General features: G+C 42.5%; 1 long non-coding RNA gene and 1 pseudogene across 2 annotated transcripts; one reads left to right on the top strand and one right to left on the bottom strand.

The window, feature by feature from the left end:
• Positions 1-5,117: 5,117 nt before the first annotated feature.
• Positions 5,118-12,439, bottom strand: LOC133755131 (uncharacterized). 2 transcript variants are annotated; one of them, XR_009865364.1, is made up of 4 exons: positions 12,135-12,439; positions 9,887-9,971; positions 5,906-6,023; positions 5,118-5,235 (listed from the first exon to the last, which is right to left on the bottom strand). It is a non-coding gene; the product is annotated as an uncharacterized LOC133755131 (long non-coding RNA). The 2 variants fall into 2 exon arrangements; XR_009865363.1 differs by lacking the exon at positions 5,118-5,235 and having other exon boundaries at positions 5,743-6,023.
• Positions 12,440-15,770: 3,331 nt separating this feature from the next.
• LOC133755320 (phosphatidylinositol N-acetylglucosaminyltransferase subunit Y-like) lies at positions 15,771-15,985 on the top strand (annotated as a pseudogene).
• The last annotated feature ends 2,330 nt before the right edge of the window (positions 15,986-18,315 follow it).

Here is an 18,315-nt window from a genome sequence, read left to right as displayed (position 1 = left end):
GAAGTTAAGCACAGAATTTGAGTCTTATACTAAACCTCCCAAGCTAAAGTCTTTGCCATACAGGAACCCCTGAAAATTCTACATTACAAAGCTGCAGACTATCAGAGCCACATTTTGTGGGTAACATTTCCATATGTTTAGTCCACATATATAAGTATAGCCTGCCTTTGTTTTTTTTATAACATATATTAGAAAAAAAAAATGTAGCATCTGTGAGCAATATACAAAAGAAATCTCTTACTGCATTGAAGTGTGTAATTCTAATGTAATCTGATTGGAAAGGACATAGAACTGACTCACAGTCTAATGTGTCAGCAGCTAAAGGCTCAAAATAGATAAAAAAATAAAACCCTCTTTGGTAGTAATGCTTGTCCAGAGCCCCCTTCTTCCTGAAATGTTCATTAGAATACTGCTAATATTAATCTACTATTAGAATAATAGGATAATAATTCTAATATTTTTATAGATGTAATCTTTTATTAACAAAGCACACTTCACAGTTCCTTGGTGCTTGTATTTTCCCAGAATAACCAGCACATAATATTGAAGAGCAGTGAATTTGGGGGTAGTATATTCTGGTTTCCTACTATCATTTTAGGGGTGCTGTGTCTAAAGCCTTAGCAACAACAACAGAAAACCTGAAGAACACATATCTTCATTCTGAGACCTCAAAAGTATCTGGGAGATAAGTGGTAAGAGATAAGTGGTGTCACCTCAAAAAGACCCACATAAGGGCAGGTAAAGCAGGATGGACCATTAAGTATGACTTCAAGTGACTTTCAATTGCTGTTTCCAGTGCTGTTACTTGACGTCTGAGGATGTCTACTCTTTGTCACATTCTGACATGAACATGTGCATTCTCACCAATAAGGCTGTGATATGCCTACAGTGAGGACATTCTGGCCAGGGGCATTCCTGTGCTAAAGACTGTGCTATAGACAAAGGGACATTTACTGTAACACATCATGCACCCTAATGAAGTTGCCATAGGCTTTGACAGATTAAGGGGGAACAGACATGTAAGGGAAAGAGATGACAAAGTGCATGCCTAGTACAAGGCCAGATGAGAGAGTACTCCTAGGAGTCTATGTCCCAAATGACTTCTCCATTGCACCTGAAAGTATAGAGCAACTGAGCTAAACTGTTATGTGATACCTGTGTTCTCAGCCTTCTCAGTAAACTCATTTCCCTTTCAAAATGAAAACAAAAGTTCTAGGGTCTGATGGAAATGTAAAAACACAGAAAGGTGACAATGGTCTAAGGGCTGGGACCAGGAGATGCAAGCTGGAGGGTTCTGTTTAACCCATACCAACACTGTCACAGCAGCCCTTGGCATGTGGAGGGGAGCTCTATGCAATAAGAAAGGGGCAGGTGCCATCCACATGTCTACACAACTGACTTATTCCTGCACAATAACCATCTTAATGACAGTCATGGGAAGGACACAAGTGAAAGTCACTTTTCACCAAGAGGAGGGAGAACAAAAGGGGAATGCCCAGGAGAAGAGGGGGACAATGACACAAGGAAGATTGTGACAAAGACTCTCCTTGGAGAGGATATGTGTAGGTTTTGGAGAGAAGGCTGCTAAACACTGAGATTCTGCCCTCTAGGGGCATGACACTGGTGTGCTGATCCCCATATTCAATGCCAGGGAGTGACTGGAATAGCATGAATGCTAGAAAACCAGGGTCACCAAGGATATCCTAGCTCTGTCCCATGCATGTATCTGAGCTCTCCACAGGGCAGTTACCATCCTTGGCAAGCAAGTATATCTGTATGAAACTTCCCCAAACTGCTGGTGTACTTTCAACACCTTTCCCAAACATTCCATCTACCCCTTTCCTATTGTGCTTCCTGCCTCCCTGCCCTGCCCCAGACATGTCTCCTTAGGAAGAGACTGCCCTGAAGAAGCAGGGATCCCTCAGAAACTCAGGCCTCAATATCACCCCCACCTCCCTAACCCTTGGGATGAATCCAGAATGAAGAAACCAGTGCAGGGTACCTTACCCAGGAAAATTTCAGACAGGGAGTAACTTTCAGCAGATCCAGTGAACAAGAGGCACAGCACCATCCCTGCCTGCTGCTGTGTGCGTCAGAGCAAGTCAGGGCCTGGGGCTGGAGCATAGGACTGTGGCATGAGCATAGGAGATGCAAGATTCCTGCTCTGAAACTTTTGAAGAAAGGAAATGGGTTCATTTTGGGTTAAGAGTAAAGAAAGGAAGGTGGAGGACAGAGGGTCAGGGAAGGAAATGCATTTTACATTAAAAGGAAGGTTTGAAAAATTGGCTCTTCACTTAAAGACATAAACAGACTTTGGAGAGTAGTGTTGGAAACACAACTCACTGTGTATAATGGAACTGCAATAAAATTGTCAATATATTTTTCAGCAGAAACTCTGCAGTCCGGAGGGAGTGGTATGGTTTATGCAAAGTCCTAAAAGAAGTAAACAAGAAAATGTGAATTAATGTATTATTTTCAGTGATCCTGTATTTCAAAAATGGAACATAAACAAACTTTATTTAAAAAAAATGGTAAAGGTGTTTATCACCGTTCACTGGAAAAACTGCTAAAGGAAATTCTTCAAGGGAAAGGAAGAGGATACTAACCAATATAAAGAAATCATGTGAGGGGCTGGCGCTGTGGCTCACTTGGTTAATCCTCTGCCTGCAAGTGCCGGCATCCCATATAGGTGCTGGGTTCTAGTCCCAGTTGCTCCTCTTCCAGTCCAACATTCTGCTGTGGACTGGGAGGGCAATAAGGACAGCCCAAGTGCTTGGGCCCCTGCACCCGCGTTAGACCAGGAGGAAGCACCTGGCTCCTGGCTTTGGGCCAGCACAGTGCCAGCCATAGTGGCCATTTGGAGAGTGAACCAACAGAAGGAAGACCTTTCTGTCTCTCTCTCTCACTGTCTATAACTCTACTTGCAAAATAAATAAATAAATAAATAAATAAAAGAAATCATGTGAAAATACAAAGCTCTTCAGTCAGTGTGCATTCAGTATCAGATTCAAACTACTAATATTGTAATGATGGAGGACTGATAAATTGTATCACTAGTAAAAAGTTAAAAGACACTCTATAGGGGCTGAAGCTACGGCATAGTGGGCTAAACCTCTAATTGTGGCACTGGCATCCCAGGTCAGCACCAGTTCTTGTCTCAGGATCATGTCTCGGCTGATCTGCTTCTGATTCAGCTCTCTGCTATGGCCTGGGAAGGCAGTAGAAAATGGCCAAGGTGCTTGGGCCCCTGCACCTGCATGAGATACCTGGAAGAAGCTCCTGGATCCTGGTTCCTGGCTTCAGATCGCCCCAGCTCCAGCTATTGTGGCTATTTGGGGAGAGAACCAGTGCACAGAAGACCTTTCTCTCTGTCTCTACTTCTCTCCATCTGTATCTCTACTTCTTAAATAAAATAAATAAATCAATGAATAAATAACTATAGCTGCAACATTTCCTAAATAATACAAAGTATAAGGTGAAAATGTGACATTCCAACATAAAATGTAGGAGGAGGGGAGTAAAAGGATAGTCTGTGAATGATATCAGAATTAAGGCTCTCAACCTAGAGGTTTTTTTTTTTTTTTTTTTTTTTTTTTTAATAGAAGAATTAGGGAAACTACTAGGCAAACAACTATATCATGAGGGATCTCCTAAAAGTTCAGGAAAATGTGTAATTTCAAAATGCTATGCAAATATTTCAGAATATTTTTCACCAAAATAAACTTATATTTTAATTCTAATTTCATTAACTTTTTGAAATAGCCTCAGAGATAACAAAAAGATTTTTTAAAAGATTCAAAGTATATCACTACAGGCCGGCGCCGTGGCTCAATAGGCTAATCCTCTTCCTGTGGTGCCAGCACACTGGGTTCTAGTCCCAGTCGGGGTGCCAGACTCTGTCCCAGTTGCCCCTCTTCCAGGCCAGCTCTCTGCTATGGTCCGGGAGTGCAGTGGAGGATGGCCCAGGTCCTTGGGCCCTGCACCAGCATGGGAGACCAGGAGAAGCACCTGGCTCCTGGCTTTGGATCAGTGCAATGTGCTGGCCGCAGTGCACCGGCCACAGCATCCATTGGAGGATGACCCAACGGCAAAGGAAGACCTTTCTCTCTGTCTCTCTCTATCTCACTGTCCACTCTGCCTGTCAAAAAAAAAAAAAGTATATCACTATAGAAAATTATCAAGTCATAAAGGATATAGGTTAGAGATGAAAAAAAAGATGAATTTATAAAACAATAGTATCAATAAAATACTAATAAATCCTCACCTGTTAATAATTGTTTTGAATGTAAATGAATTCTCTAAATAAAAGGCAAACAATGGATGGATAATAAAACAAAAAAAAATAAAGATATGACTATATAGAGGCTACAAGAGGCTCATTCACTTTAAAGGACATTTATAGATTGGAAGTGAAGGGCTGGAAAGAGATAATCAATGTAAATGAAAACCAACAATAATCAGAGGTAACTATAAGTCAGATCAACTAAATCAGACTTTAGGCCAAAGCTGTAAAAAAAGAGACAAAGGTCACTGTATAAGTGATAAAAGTATCAGTTCATCAAGTGGATATAAAATTATACCCACACCTAAGCTCAGAACATCTCTCTCTCTAAAACACAGGAATACAGGTAAGAAATCTAAAGGAAAACAGACTATCACACAATAAAGGCAGGGATTTCAAATCCCCATTTTCAACAATAGATCATCTAGATTGAAAATCAACAAGAAAACATTGGGGCTGAATTATGCATTAGGAACAAATGGTCCTACCAGACATATATAAAACATTCTGGGGGCTGGTGCTATGGTGTTGTAAGCTGAGAATCTGCCTATGGCACAGGCATCCCATGTAGGTGCCACTTCTAGTCCTGGTTACTCCTCTTCTGATCCAACTCTCTGCTATGGCCTGAGAAAGCAGTGGAGGATGGCCCAAGTGCTTGGGCCCCAGAACCCTGAGGGAGACCTGGTAGAAGCTCCTGGCTCCGGGCTCCGGGCTGCAGATTGTCTCAGCTCCAGCCATTGCAGCCATTTGGGGAGTGGACCAGCAGGTGGAAGACTTTTCTCTCTGTCTCTCCCTTTTTGTAGCTCTGCCTCCCAAATAAATAAATAAATAAATAATTTTTTGAGATTTAAAAGCAAGATTTATTAGAATCAAAGACCTCATGATAAAACTGGAAGCTCCCAAGGACAGGTACTTCTGACCTTGCTAAAGGTAACTTTTGGGATAAATAAAATCTAAAAAAACAAAAACAAAAACAAAAACAAAACATATTTTGTCCAAGAACAATACAATAAAAAGTCATCCAAAGTACACATAGAATATATGTGGTCATACATTAAGCCACAAAAATGTCAACAAATTTAAGATTAAAATCATATCAAGTATAATTTCACACCCTAGTGATCTGAAAATAGAAATTAATAATAAGTGAATTGGAAAATTTACAAATATGTAGGAACTAAGCCATATACAACCCTATACAACTACAGGATCAAAGAAAAACTAAAGAGGGAAGCTAAAAATACCTTGAAGAAAATAAGGAAACACAGCATACAAAACTAATAAGATGTAGCAAAATATAGTACAATATCACCACAACAAAAAAGAAGATATCAAATAAACAATTTAATTATCTAATGTTATAGCTCAACAAATTAGGAAAAAACACTAAATAAGAAAATCATCAGGAAAAGGAAATGACAGAGATTAAAGCAGTAATTAAAAATACATTGCGGGGGGCCACACTGTGGTATAGGTGGAAAGCTGCTGACTGCAGTGCCAGCATCCCACATGGGCAATGGTTCTAGTCCCGGCTGCTCAACTTCTGACCAGCTCTCTGCTATGGCCTGGGAAAGCAGTAGAAGATGGCACAGGTCCCTGGGCCCCTGCACCCACTTGAGATACCTGAAATAAGCTCCTGGCTCCTGGCTTCAGATCAGCTCAGCTCTGGCCACCACAGCCAGTTGGGGAGTGAACCAGTAGATGGAAGACTCTCTCTGCCTCTGCCTCTCTGTAACTTTGCCTTTCAAATAAATAAATAAATAAACAAAAAGTTAAAATAAAACCCTCATTTAAACATCATAAAATAAAACTACTTATGACTGAATTAACAAATAAGGAAAACAATCTGTATACTCAAAAGTGTGACATATGGATAAAGGAAATTGAAGACAGCAGAAACAATGGAAAGCTAATCCATGTTCATAGATCAGAAAAATAATACTGTTAAAATATCCTTCCTAACCACACAAAACAATGTAGATATTCCATGCAATCTTGATCAAAAAATTTTTTTAAACTTTTATTTAATGAATATAAATTTCCAGTGTACAGTTTATGGATTACAGTGGCTTCCCCCTCCCATAACTTCCCTCCCGCCCGCAACCCTCCCCTCTCCCGCTCCCTCTCCCCTTCCATTTGCATCAAGATTCATTTTCAATTCTCTTTTTATACAGAAGATCAATTTAGTATAAAGATTTCAACAGTTTGCACTCACATAGACACACAAAGTGAAACATACTGTTTGAGTACTAGTTATAGCATCAAATCAAAATGTACAGCACATTAAGGACAGAGATCCCACATGAGGAGCAAGTGCACAGTGGCTCCTGTTGTTGACCCAACAAATTGACACTCTAGTTTATGGCGCCAGTAACCACCCTAGGCTGTCGTCATGAGTTGCCAAGGCTATGGAAGCCTTCCAAGTTTGCCGACTCTGCTCATATTTAGACAAGGTCATAAAAGACAGGGTGAGGATAGTAACCAATGATCCTAAGAGTGGCATTAACCAGGTTTGAACAATTATACAGCATTAAGTGGGGAAGAGGACCAGCAGTACACACAGGTTGGGAGTAGAGCCATTGGTGGTAGAGTAGAGGTTATGATTACAAAGGAATGAGGCCCAAGTATGCTAGACAGGGTCTAGAACAAAGGACAGAGTCATTAGTAGAGGAGCTAAGAAAGGTGCTGTCTAAGCTACAAGTAATTTTTCTGATTGAGAGGCAAATAGAACCTGATAGAAGGGGCTTGATAATAATCTGGTGGGCTTTAGGCCTTGTAAGTTAAGAGGCCCAGACCTATCTATCTCTTCACTTGGGGTATATCCTAAGGGAGGTGTGAACATCCTAGGGGAAGGCACTTTGTTGACTTTCATTACTTGGCTGGCCTGGGAGGAGAGCTGGCCAGGTAAAGACAGGGGGCATCTCTAACAAGAAATTTACAGTTCTGCCTGCAATGTTGCTGACCCTACTTGACCACACCCTCAGCTGCAGTGGTCACTTTGGAAGTTGGGCTGAGTGAAGGGCTTTTCAGCTTAGAGCCAATAAGATCTGTGGCTCTGACCTGGGCATCCTTCGACTCCAGGGCAGGTCCATTTCCAGTGATCCAACTCTTGGCAGAGCTGCCAGGGCTCTTCACAAGCTGACTTCTGCTGAAGCCCAGGCTTACCACATTGAAAGCCACTGCAGTGGACTGGCCTGTTGGGTCTCCTTGAGGGCAGATCACTGTACAGATCAGCCATTAATAGGCCTGCCACCCATTGCTTCTGATGCCTAGCTTTCTTTTCCTCCTGGTTTGTGTTAAAGCAGACCAGAGGATGCAAGTCAAGGGAGTGCCCAAGTCCCATCTCTAATCTTCGGTGGCCTGAACTACAAGTCTATAGTCACAGGCATGTTCTGTAGTAGTTTTTCTAAGGTAGACAATGCCCATGAGGAAAATTATATTCTCACTTAAAAACTTTCTTTCCCTTTGGTCTGAAAGGGAGGTTTTTTCTACTTACTGTATACTCTGCTGATGGCGAAGTGAATCTAGCTATGAGATTATTATTTAAGTTCTTATTTTGGCTATGCTATTACAGAAAAATGTTAGCCATCTCTTTTATAAGGTCTAAAGATTAAATTGTGCGTCCTACAGATTCCTTCATAATAGAATTAGTTTCCTACCTTGAAGAGAATAGAGAAATGAAAGAACAAGTTGGGCTTAGAATAGAGAAATGAGGGAGCAAGTCCTAGATCGCTTGCTGACAATAGCAATATCACATGAATACTTAGCAAACAGTTTCAACCATGAGATAACAACTTAAGAAAACATTTACCAGAAGGTCCAATGCCTTCTATAAATTTTAAGAATCATGTATTTGAAAACACCTCTTAAATATCTAACATGGTATAGTTTGTTTAACCAGTAAACTTAAGCACAACCATCTAAAATGTTTTTAGTTTCTTTCTACCAACAAGTTTAAAACATATGATACACAGATTCAGGTCACACAAATTAAAATGTATCTTTGATTGATTTTAGCAGCTTAAATTTATGGACAATCTTATCTATAAGCCATTTAAAATAAAACTCTTAATAAAATTTCCCCATGTGGACATACAATATGTACACACATATAACATAACATAATAGACCAATATAGCATTTTTAATAATAGCTTTTAAAATCTTTAACTCTTTTTGTAGATCAAAATTTTAATGTCATTCTTCACAGAAACAGAAAACATATTAAAATTTGTATAAAGAGGAAAGACTAAGAATCGCCAAAACAATCTTGAGCAAAAACACCAAAGCTAGATTTATTACAAAGCTACAGCACGGTACTGGCACAAAAACAGAAACATTGACTGATGAAATAAGATGGAAAGCCCAGAAATAAACCTAAAAATTGACAGTGAACTCATTTTCAAATAAGGTACATAAATGTAGTGAACATAAAATGTAGTAAGAGTAGTCTCTTCAACGAATACTGCTGAAGAAAATGTGTCATCCACATGCAAAATAAATTGGATACATCTAAATATTTATATGAAATCACTAAAAAATAGATTTCATGCTCAAACATAAAATCTAAAACTACAAAAGTACTAACAGAACAGGAAAAAGCCCCAAGACATCAGTCCAGAAAATGATTTATTGGATGTAATGCCAAAAACCAGGCATTAAAAGAAACACAGATTACTGGGATTATAGGAAATTAAAAAAGATTTATACTGCAAGATAAATGACAAAATGAAGAGAAAAGCCACACATTAGAAAGAGGCTAACAACAAATATGTATAAGGGAATCTAAGTACTCAAAATAACTCAAATATCTTTAATAAAATAGGAAAAGGACCCACATAGACATTTCTCAATAGAAGATATATAAATGGTCAACATATGAAAACATCTTTGATATTATTAATGATGAGACACAAATAAAACAAAAATATTGCATCACTTTTCACCTGACAGAATAGCTACTATCAAAAAGATGCAAAATTGTAAGTGTTCATAAGTACAATAGTCTCATTGTACACTGTGGAAATGTAAATTAAATCAGGTAGCTTAGAAAGTAGTATGATGTTTCCTCTAAAAACATAACATAGAACTTGCATTGGATTTATTAATTCCATAACTAAGTATATATTTGAACGTGAAACCATTATATTTAAGATATAGCTGTACTCCCATGTAGAGTATGTAAGACATAAAAACTATGAACATGTTCACCAACACATAAATGGACTTAAAATGTATTCTACTCAGGTTGAAAAAGAAGAAAATTCTGCCACATGACAAGATACATGACTAGAACACATTATGTTATGTGACACAAGTCAGGCACAGAAAGGCAAATACATTATCTTGTTTATATCTGAACTCTGAAAAGTCAAAATGCATATAAGATTCACTAAGTCATAAAACAGAATAAATAAATGCTAAAAGGACTGAACTCACATGAGGTATTTTCTGATTATGATGGATCACAAGAGAAAATCAGGGGTGCACATTTGGCCTAGTGGTTAAAATGCCACTTTAAATGTCCATGTCCTGGATTTGAGCCTTGGTTCTGCCCAATATTCCAACTTCCTGAAAATGTGCACACAAGTGATGGATCACGTACCTGAGTCTCTTGTGTGCATGAGAGACATGAATGGAGTTTCAGGATCTGGGCCTCACCCTGGTCTGGCTCTGGCTGTTGTGGGCATCTAGAGAGTAAACCAGTGAATGGGAGATGTTTTAAAAACAATATCTGATATCAGTAAACTACCCTTCCACCTTAAGAAACTAGAAAAATTGGAAAAAGCTAAAGTCAAACCAAAGAGGAAGAAGAAATATACAGAGTAGAGTGGAAAAAGACAAAGAAACGATGGTGCAGCAGTGGCTACTTGCAGGTAGGGAACCAGGGGCTAGGGATGATGGCACACTGTGAGATCTTTCTGCCCAGCAAGATCCTGCTCTCTCCGCACCCAGCCATACTGTACAGGATCTCTCCTTGACCCCAATTTGCTCTACTCATTCCTGTCTCACTTTTGCATTCTGCTGATTCCTCTGGGACAGCCATGCTGCTCACAGAAAGGCCATGCAAGATTCACAACCCACTTGCTTGTGTCCACCCAACTCCTGGCAGGCTTGCTTAGCTTGCAGTGTCAAGAAATGTGTAGTGTGTAAGCCAAGTTCACACGTAAGCAGCTTGAGCATGTTTGAATCCCCTGGATACTAACAGTATATCTACAACCCTGGTAAGAGAAAGAACTACACTACTCACTGATAAATTCAGAATTTCTTCATCAGGAAAATGATCCCCATGTCTCATCTGGAGACCAAGGAGATATGCAAGGATCTTGATGAACACTGTATGAGTGGTGATCAAGAAAGGCAGAGAAATCACAACCCTAGCCCAGTCACAGGAGCAGCTGCACACATCTCAGAAAGCAAAAGCAAATGAGGTCCTACCCACTGCCATTGGTGGTTCCTGTACCAGGTGACCAAGTACTGAAACTGCTCCACCTCAGCAGACAGATCAGACTCACAGTGTGGACAGAATGTGTGCAGCCTTATCCATAATCCATGCTGCACTCACAGTGAGTCCCATCGTACCCAGTCACTCCCTCCCTCTACCTCTTGACCTCCTTTTTGAGACATGCAGACTCAGGAAGAAGGCCCTGAAGTCAGTACCTTCCCAAGTTAGCCTGGTTCCAGCTCTGTCCAAATATATGCCTCCCCACTTCAATCCACTCCTGATCCCTCTCGGAGCCTGGGTCTCCTCCCAACTGCCTGAAAGATATTCTGGGGAGCAGAGATACTCTGCAAGACGCTTGTCTGATATAAAGCAGTTCCAGGACAGGACCAGTGCTTTTGGATCATATCTTCCCAGCTTGGTGAAAAATTTAAAAATGAGGGTCGATATTTGGGGCACCCAGTTTGAATAACTAAAGCTTCCATGTCCAGGTCCTACTTTTGTTTTCTTGCTTCTTTTCTGTTTCCTACCCCTATTTCCTTGCTGTTCTCCATCTATGAACCCCATGGAGAGAGGTGACTATGTCTCCTACTATGATCTGCCAGCTCCCTTACACTAATTTTCACTTTATTTGTGAGTTGACAGAAACAGACCAAAAAAAAAAAAAATTAGAGCTTTTAAATCCACCTAATTAAACCTTTAAAATAATTGATTTTTCTCAGTCTCTAAAAAATGACCATTAAATCAAGTCTAAGGTAACAATAGCTACCTTGCCTTTGTTTAATTTTTTACAAAACACAAGTAAGCATTTATTTACCTTTAAATATGTTTATTCTTGTATTGGAGGTCTGCATCTCATGACTGCATTTGGGGGGTCCTCCAAGGCCATGACTAGGGCTAACGTGCTTTCCCAAAGGGTAGCAGTGGAGGTGGGAGGGTGATTTGCAGGACTGTCCTCAGCATGCACAACAAGAAAGGCGTGACCACAGCTAGAACACCCATCAGCATGCAGCCCGGTCACCTGGGAAGACCTGGGTGAAGTGTCGTGCTGACTGGGGATGTGCTGAGAGCTAAGCTAAAGGCAAATCCAATCAGAGTTCAGAGAGGACCTTGTGGTTGGGAAACAGAATTTCACAGCAACTTTAAATGAAACTGAGGCTCAACATGAAGGGGGATAATGACAATAAAACGACTAAAATCCAAGTAAAACTACTATAGCACCACACACGACTGTCAATATGTACAAGGGTATCCAAGAGGGTCAGAGAAGGAAATAGAGGTCAGACTCGGACCAGGATTCCACGACTAACGGGACTAACCCGTTTCAACAAAGTGTAGACAAAAAATAAAACACCGGCACAGTCAGTGACAACAGAACACGAGGAGGATGGATGCACACAGGAGAGCCTACCATGGAGACTGCAGATGCCGGTGTCTGACGCCTGAACAACTCTCCTCAAGACCGGGACCGCAGGACGAACCGGGAGAAGCGCGCAGCACCTCCGCTGACTCCTCCTAGTCCCAGCCTCCGACTTGGAAGGCGCTGACGGACCTGAGAGGCTCAGGCGAGGGCTTCTTCCACCACCACAGCTTTATTCCTGGCTCCAACTTGGAGGCCACCTCATGGCGCCTAACGCAGGAACCTGTTAGGAGGGGAAAGAATCCTTAACGCCAGGCTCCCGGCCACCGGACCGCCGCCGCGCGCTTTTCGCCAGTTCTGCTGCGCCTGCGCGGAGAGGCCGCAAACCCGGCGCGCTTGCGTCACTTCTCTCTTCCAAGTTCCCAGGGCTGTGCCGCTCTGCACCTGCGCGAGACAGCCGGCGGCTCAGGTTGCAGGCTCCCGGGCGATACCTGCTGTCAGTCAACGGGTCGTTTCTCCCGCCCGCCTTCCTCCATCCCAGTCTCTCAGGGAGGTGCGGTGGAGCCCGGTGCGGGAGAAGTGGCTTTGGCGGCCTCGATCCCGGGGTTCGTGCCCACGACCCGGACGGCGGATACAGGTCCGTCCTGAGGACGAGGGCTCCGCCTCCAGCCTCCGCTAGTTCCCATCCTCTCAGGGCAGAGAGTGTAGTGGCTGCAGGAAGAGCCCCTCCACCATCCCCGTTCCAACCCTCAGCCACCAGGGCTTCCCCCGCTGCTGAACCCCTTGCCCTCTGCTCCCCTTCTCTTTCCACTCGCTGCAGATTCTGGGAGCCCGTTCGGTCTCTACCCGCGGTGCCCCGCACCCTACACTTCCCTGCTACCCCTATCTTTAATCGGGCTCAGGCCACTATTTGAAGGTCACTCTCTGGGTCCCCTACACTTACCCCGTAATCACTTGCAGACTCTGGTGGTCCCTCACCTCTTTTCCAACTCAGCCCTTATGTACTTGTTCCTCCCCATCTTGCTAAGCCCCTTGGGTTTTTTACTTTGCAGATATCTTAACAACTTGCCCCTCACCCTTCTTTCTCTTCCTAGCCTACCCCTGAATTATTGCATCTCTCCCTGGTTGGCATTCCAGCTCTCTACTCCACCTCATCCCTCCTAAGGGCTCTCTCAGTCCCACGCTGTATTCCTAGTGCCTGTTTCCTGTGTTGCAGTCTAGAGCCAGGCAGTTCTGGTCTCTCTGAATATTACAATTCCTGCTGCACTGTGGGGCTGGGAGAAAGACAAGTGCACTGAGGGAGGAGGGGAAGCATTTATCCTCTTCAGAAACTCAACTGAAAAGAGGGTATTTATACATGTGGGCAAACACAAAAACATTCCCCGCCTACACTCTGTCTGGAGGTTTGGAAAAGCTGGGAGTATTTATATGGTCATTTAAGGGGTGGGGTGGCCTGGAGATCTCACAAGGGAGGGACTGATTAGAATTAGGAAAGGGTTGAGGAGAAACAACTGCAGCAGGCAGTTCTTCAAATACAACCTAGTCTAGTTGTACTTTATGCAGGCATTGTGGCCCAGCAGGTTAAATCTCTGTGTACAATGGGTCCTGGCTGCTCCACTTCCAATCCAGCTCTCTGCTAATGCGCCTGGGAAAACAGAAGATGGCTCAAATATTTGGGACCCTGCCCCCCATGTGGGGGAGACCCAGATGGAGTCCCAGGTGCCTGGGTTCAGTCTGGCCCACACCCAGCTGTTGTGGTCATTTGGAGAGTGAACCAGCAGATGGAAGAGCTCTCTCTAACTGTTCCTTTCAAAGAAAGCAAGAAAAGGGGGAGGGGGTAAAAGAGAGAGGGAGGAAGAGGGGAAGGAAGGAAGAAGGAATTTGTCATCATTAAGTCAAATTCTTTGAAAGACGATGGCTTGGGTTCAGGAGATGTGCAACAGAAGGGCCAGTTTAAATCCTTTGCTGGAGAATGTGGATACTCATATACTTCAGGGACTTAAATCCTATGCCTAAATAGAATTACACCTTATTAGGTGTAATTGCTTATCAAATAGGATGAAATAGGTAGATTTGGGTATGACTGGGAGTGTCACCCAAGCATGGGAGGCTGCTGTATATTCCAGCATCACATCCCTGTATAGGGTCCTCTGAGCATTGTCCAGATGCTGTTACTCACATTGGGTGGACATAACAGTCTGGTCTTCAAATGACACCAATATCTTTTACAGAGCATTTGTCTTCGGCATTTCAGCTCTGGGTCACAATACAGGCAAATAGGCAATCCACTCTCTTGGTGTGTCTTATGTGTCTCTAATGTAAGATGAAGCCTATTTTGTGCTCTGTATGCTGACAGTAAGAAAAATCACAGTGAAAATATATTCCATCTGTGTTAATTTTGTAATTACAAATATACTATAAAAGTTTTCCTTATATACCTAGAATTAACCTTCCCCACAAGAATAGGAACAATGGAATTCTTTTTTTAATTTTTATTTATTTTTATTTTTTGACAGGCAGAGTGGACAGTGAGAGAGAGAGAGACAGAGAGAAAGGTCTTCCTTTACCGCTGGTTCACCCTCCAATGGCCGCTGGGGCCGGCACGCTGCAGCCGGTGCACTATGGCCAGTGCATAGTGCTGATCTGAAGCTGGGAACCAAGTGCTTCTCCTGGTCTCCCGTGGGAATGCAGGGCCCAAGCACTTGGGCCATCCTCCACTGCACTCCTTGGCCAGAGCAGAGAGCTGGACTGGAAGAGGGGCAACTGGGACAGAATCCGGCACCCCAACTGGGACTAGATCCCGGTGTGCCGGCACTGAAAGGTGGAGGATTAGCCTATTGAGCCATGGCACCAGCTGGAACAATGGAATTCTGACTATGTAAAGAGATCACAGTGACGGGCTAGTGGGGCCATCATGTGGCTGGCCAGAGGCACACTGGGGAGTGGTTGGAAGGCTAGCCTCAGTGCTTCGGGCATCTGTAGGTGCCTGCACATGACAAGGTTGTGGCCCTTGGCAGTTGGGAGTGAGAGGGTGGGGCAGCCACCCAGTGCCTTCAACTAGGCACTGCTATAGTTCATGGTGTGCCTCCTGTCCAAGAAGCCGCTCAGATTTGAAGCATCAACAAATGAATTGATTAATGAAGAGTTGGGAATAGCCTATCCTGTCATTGATGGGATTCCTAATAGGATACCACAGGCACTAAGGATGATCTATCAAGATAAGAAGAAAAAGAGCAGTACTAGATCATGATTTTTTTTTTTTTTTGGGGACAGGCAGAGTGGACAGCAGAGGGAGACAGAGAGAAAGGTCTTCCTTTTTGCCGTTGGTTCACCCCTTCAATGGCCGCCGCGGTAGGCGCGCTGCGGCTGGCGCACCGCGCTGTTCCGATGGCAGGAGCCAGGTGTTTATCCTGGTCTCCCATGGGGTGCAGGACCCAAGAACTTGGGCCATCCTCCACTGCACTCCCTGGCCACAGCAGAGAGCTGGCCTGGAAGAGGGGCAACCGGGACAGGATCGGTGCCCCCACCGGGACTAGAACCCGGTGTGCCGGCGCCACAAGGCGGAGGATTAGCCTACTGAGCCGCGGCGCCAGCCTAGATCATGATTTTTAAAAACCACAGCAACTAAATGTTGTTAATACCATATCCATTTAAAAGAAAGTGACAGGTAGTAAGTGGGAGAAGAGAATGTTTCTGTCTCTTTCTACGCTGACTTTCCTTGTTCCACTGATTTCTCCTGGAGGAGTTCTCTATTTGGCCTTTGTGGAATAAAGCTTCCCACAGGGCTGTACCAGTACCTCCAGCCTCTGTTTCTACCATCTGCTCCTGCAATGACCTTACCAGTGTGTGTGTGCTTCCACCTTTGGATGTGGGTGGCTATTAAACTCTTCAAGAATAACTAAGGCAGCCAGAGCCAAGGTGGTATATAGATTCATCATATGTCTTGGGCATCCACCTCTGAAAGTTAAACTAGGTAGAAATGCTGGAGACTCATTGCATTTGCAGAAAAGATGCTTTGCCTTACTTCTCAAGAGGATTGGGGCTACAAGAGATGTAAGTTGCAGAAGTTTCTTTTATTGTACCCTAGTTTTGACAGCCCTTGTATTTTGAATGTTCTGACATAACTGTCAGAAGGAACCTTTTAACAAAGTGCCTTGTTGAGGGTTAACACCCCTAATCATCAACCGATGACCATTTCTTACCTCATTCATCTAAAAATTGGCCATTTGTAAATTTGTTTAGTTTCAAGCTTGTTGGTAAAGTCACATGGTAAGGATGACTGAAATAATCCCAAAGGACCTATATTGATGTAGTTATAGAGAAATGCATTTAAACTAGTGTGGCATAAAACTGTACAATAAAATGGAAATTTCGTATATTTAAAAATTCTGGGTTTGTAAAATCACTTTCATTCCTTTGGTGTCAAATGTTTATATTATTATTAATAAAATGATACTTTCCCATAAAAAAGAGATCAGTGTAGTCTGTGCATATAAACTTTAATATATACCTGAAATAACATGGTAGATCAACTGTGACACATGTTCAATGTAGATCAAGATAACAATTTTTTAAAGATTTATTTATGTGAAAGTCAGAGTTACACAGAGAAAGAAGGAGAGGCAGAGAGAAAGAGGCCTTCCATCCTCTGGTTCACTCCCCAATTGGTCGCAATGGCCAGAGCTGTGCCCATCCGAAGCCAAGAGCCAGGAGCTTCTTCCAGGTCACCCATGTGGGTGCAGGGGCCCAAGGACTTGGGCCATCTTCTACTGCTTTCCCAAGCCACAGTAGAGAGCTGGATAAGAAGTGGAGCAGCAGGGGCTTGAATGAGTTTTTCATTGTTACACGTCACTGAAAAGCTGAGAATTGTTAGATATTCTACATCAATGTAATCTCACAAATGTGAACATGCAGAAGGCAGATGGCAAAAACACAAAGCACGAAAACCCAGGTGCATGGACTACAAACAGCACCAATGCCAGGTGAGTTTTCCTAGGCTTTGAGGAGAGGTGAAGGCAATAAACATATTCAAGGAACTGATAACTAGTGATCCTTTACTTACATTCTTGACCTAATTACAACAATAAAAATTCCCTGTATTCACTGTGAAAATTGCTCATAAAGTATGTTCATAACTATCCTTATATTTTCTCCAGAAACCAGCATAATTTCTAGTGCTCACATGAGAGTGATCATCTATTTCCTAAAACACTAGGTGTTTTAGGTATTAATAATATTAATTAATTAATAATGAGGGATTAATAAAAAGTGGCAAGTTATTTAAGAAACTTACTTTTTTTAAGATTTATTTTATTTGAAAGACAGAGTTAGAGAGAGGAAGAGACAGATCTTTTATCCACTGGTTTACTCCCTAAATGGACTCATCAGCTGGGGCTGGGCCAAGCCGAAGCCAGGTCTCCCACATGTGTGCAGGGTACCAAGCACTTGGGCCATCTTGCACTGCTTTCTCAGACACATTAACAGGAAGCTGGATTGAGAGTGAAGCAGCCTGATTGTAATCTGGTGCCCACATGGGATGCCTTTGCTGCCAGCAGTGGTTTAACCTGCTATACCACAGCGGCAGCCCTACACCTTATGTTTGTAAAGTCAGCCCCTGGAAAGAGAATGGGAAAAGTTAGAAGGACAAATAAAGAGGAAGAGATCCAAGTAAGACATGACCACTGACCATCAGGACACAGAGCAGCAAGAATACTGTATGGAAAATGCATTATAAAAATGAAAAAAAAGAAAACAGGAAGCAGGAGCAGAACTCATTTCTAATTTGTTGTGTGCAGGGTAGAAGTGGGATTTAATTTCATGTTGTACGCATGAGTCCTGCATGGACTATGTAATTGTTAAATAAAATAGGAAAAAAAAAAGACAAAGAATATGATGGAATGAAATGAAGCTGGTCTTGGATACACTGAAATTTCTTTGGGCAAATATGTGAACATGTTCAACTGTCAACTGGACATAGGAGCTCTTTGGGAATTTCTGTGGTGTTTCAAGCCATCACAGTGAATAAAATGTTTCAAAGAAAAGCTGGGATAGAAAGCCAAGAAAAGGAATGAGTACATAATCTGAGGAAACATTGACATTTACTGATAGAGGAAGGGAAGGAATTACCAGTAGAACAGGATACCACAGAATGAATTTTAAAGTTTATTCCAGGAATAAGGACAAGCTCTAACTTAGGAAACCTGCAGGGTCTTAGTCCACCCGTACAGGATGG

Source organism: Lepus europaeus, unplaced genomic scaffold (genome assembly GCF_033115175.1).
Source record: "Lepus europaeus isolate LE1 unplaced genomic scaffold, mLepTim1.pri SCAFFOLD_3_1, whole genome shotgun sequence".
NCBI lineage: Eukaryota > Metazoa > Chordata > Mammalia > Lagomorpha > Leporidae > Lepus > Lepus europaeus.
Note: the sequence above shows the minus strand (reverse complement) of the source record. Positions and strands in the feature narration are given on the sequence as shown.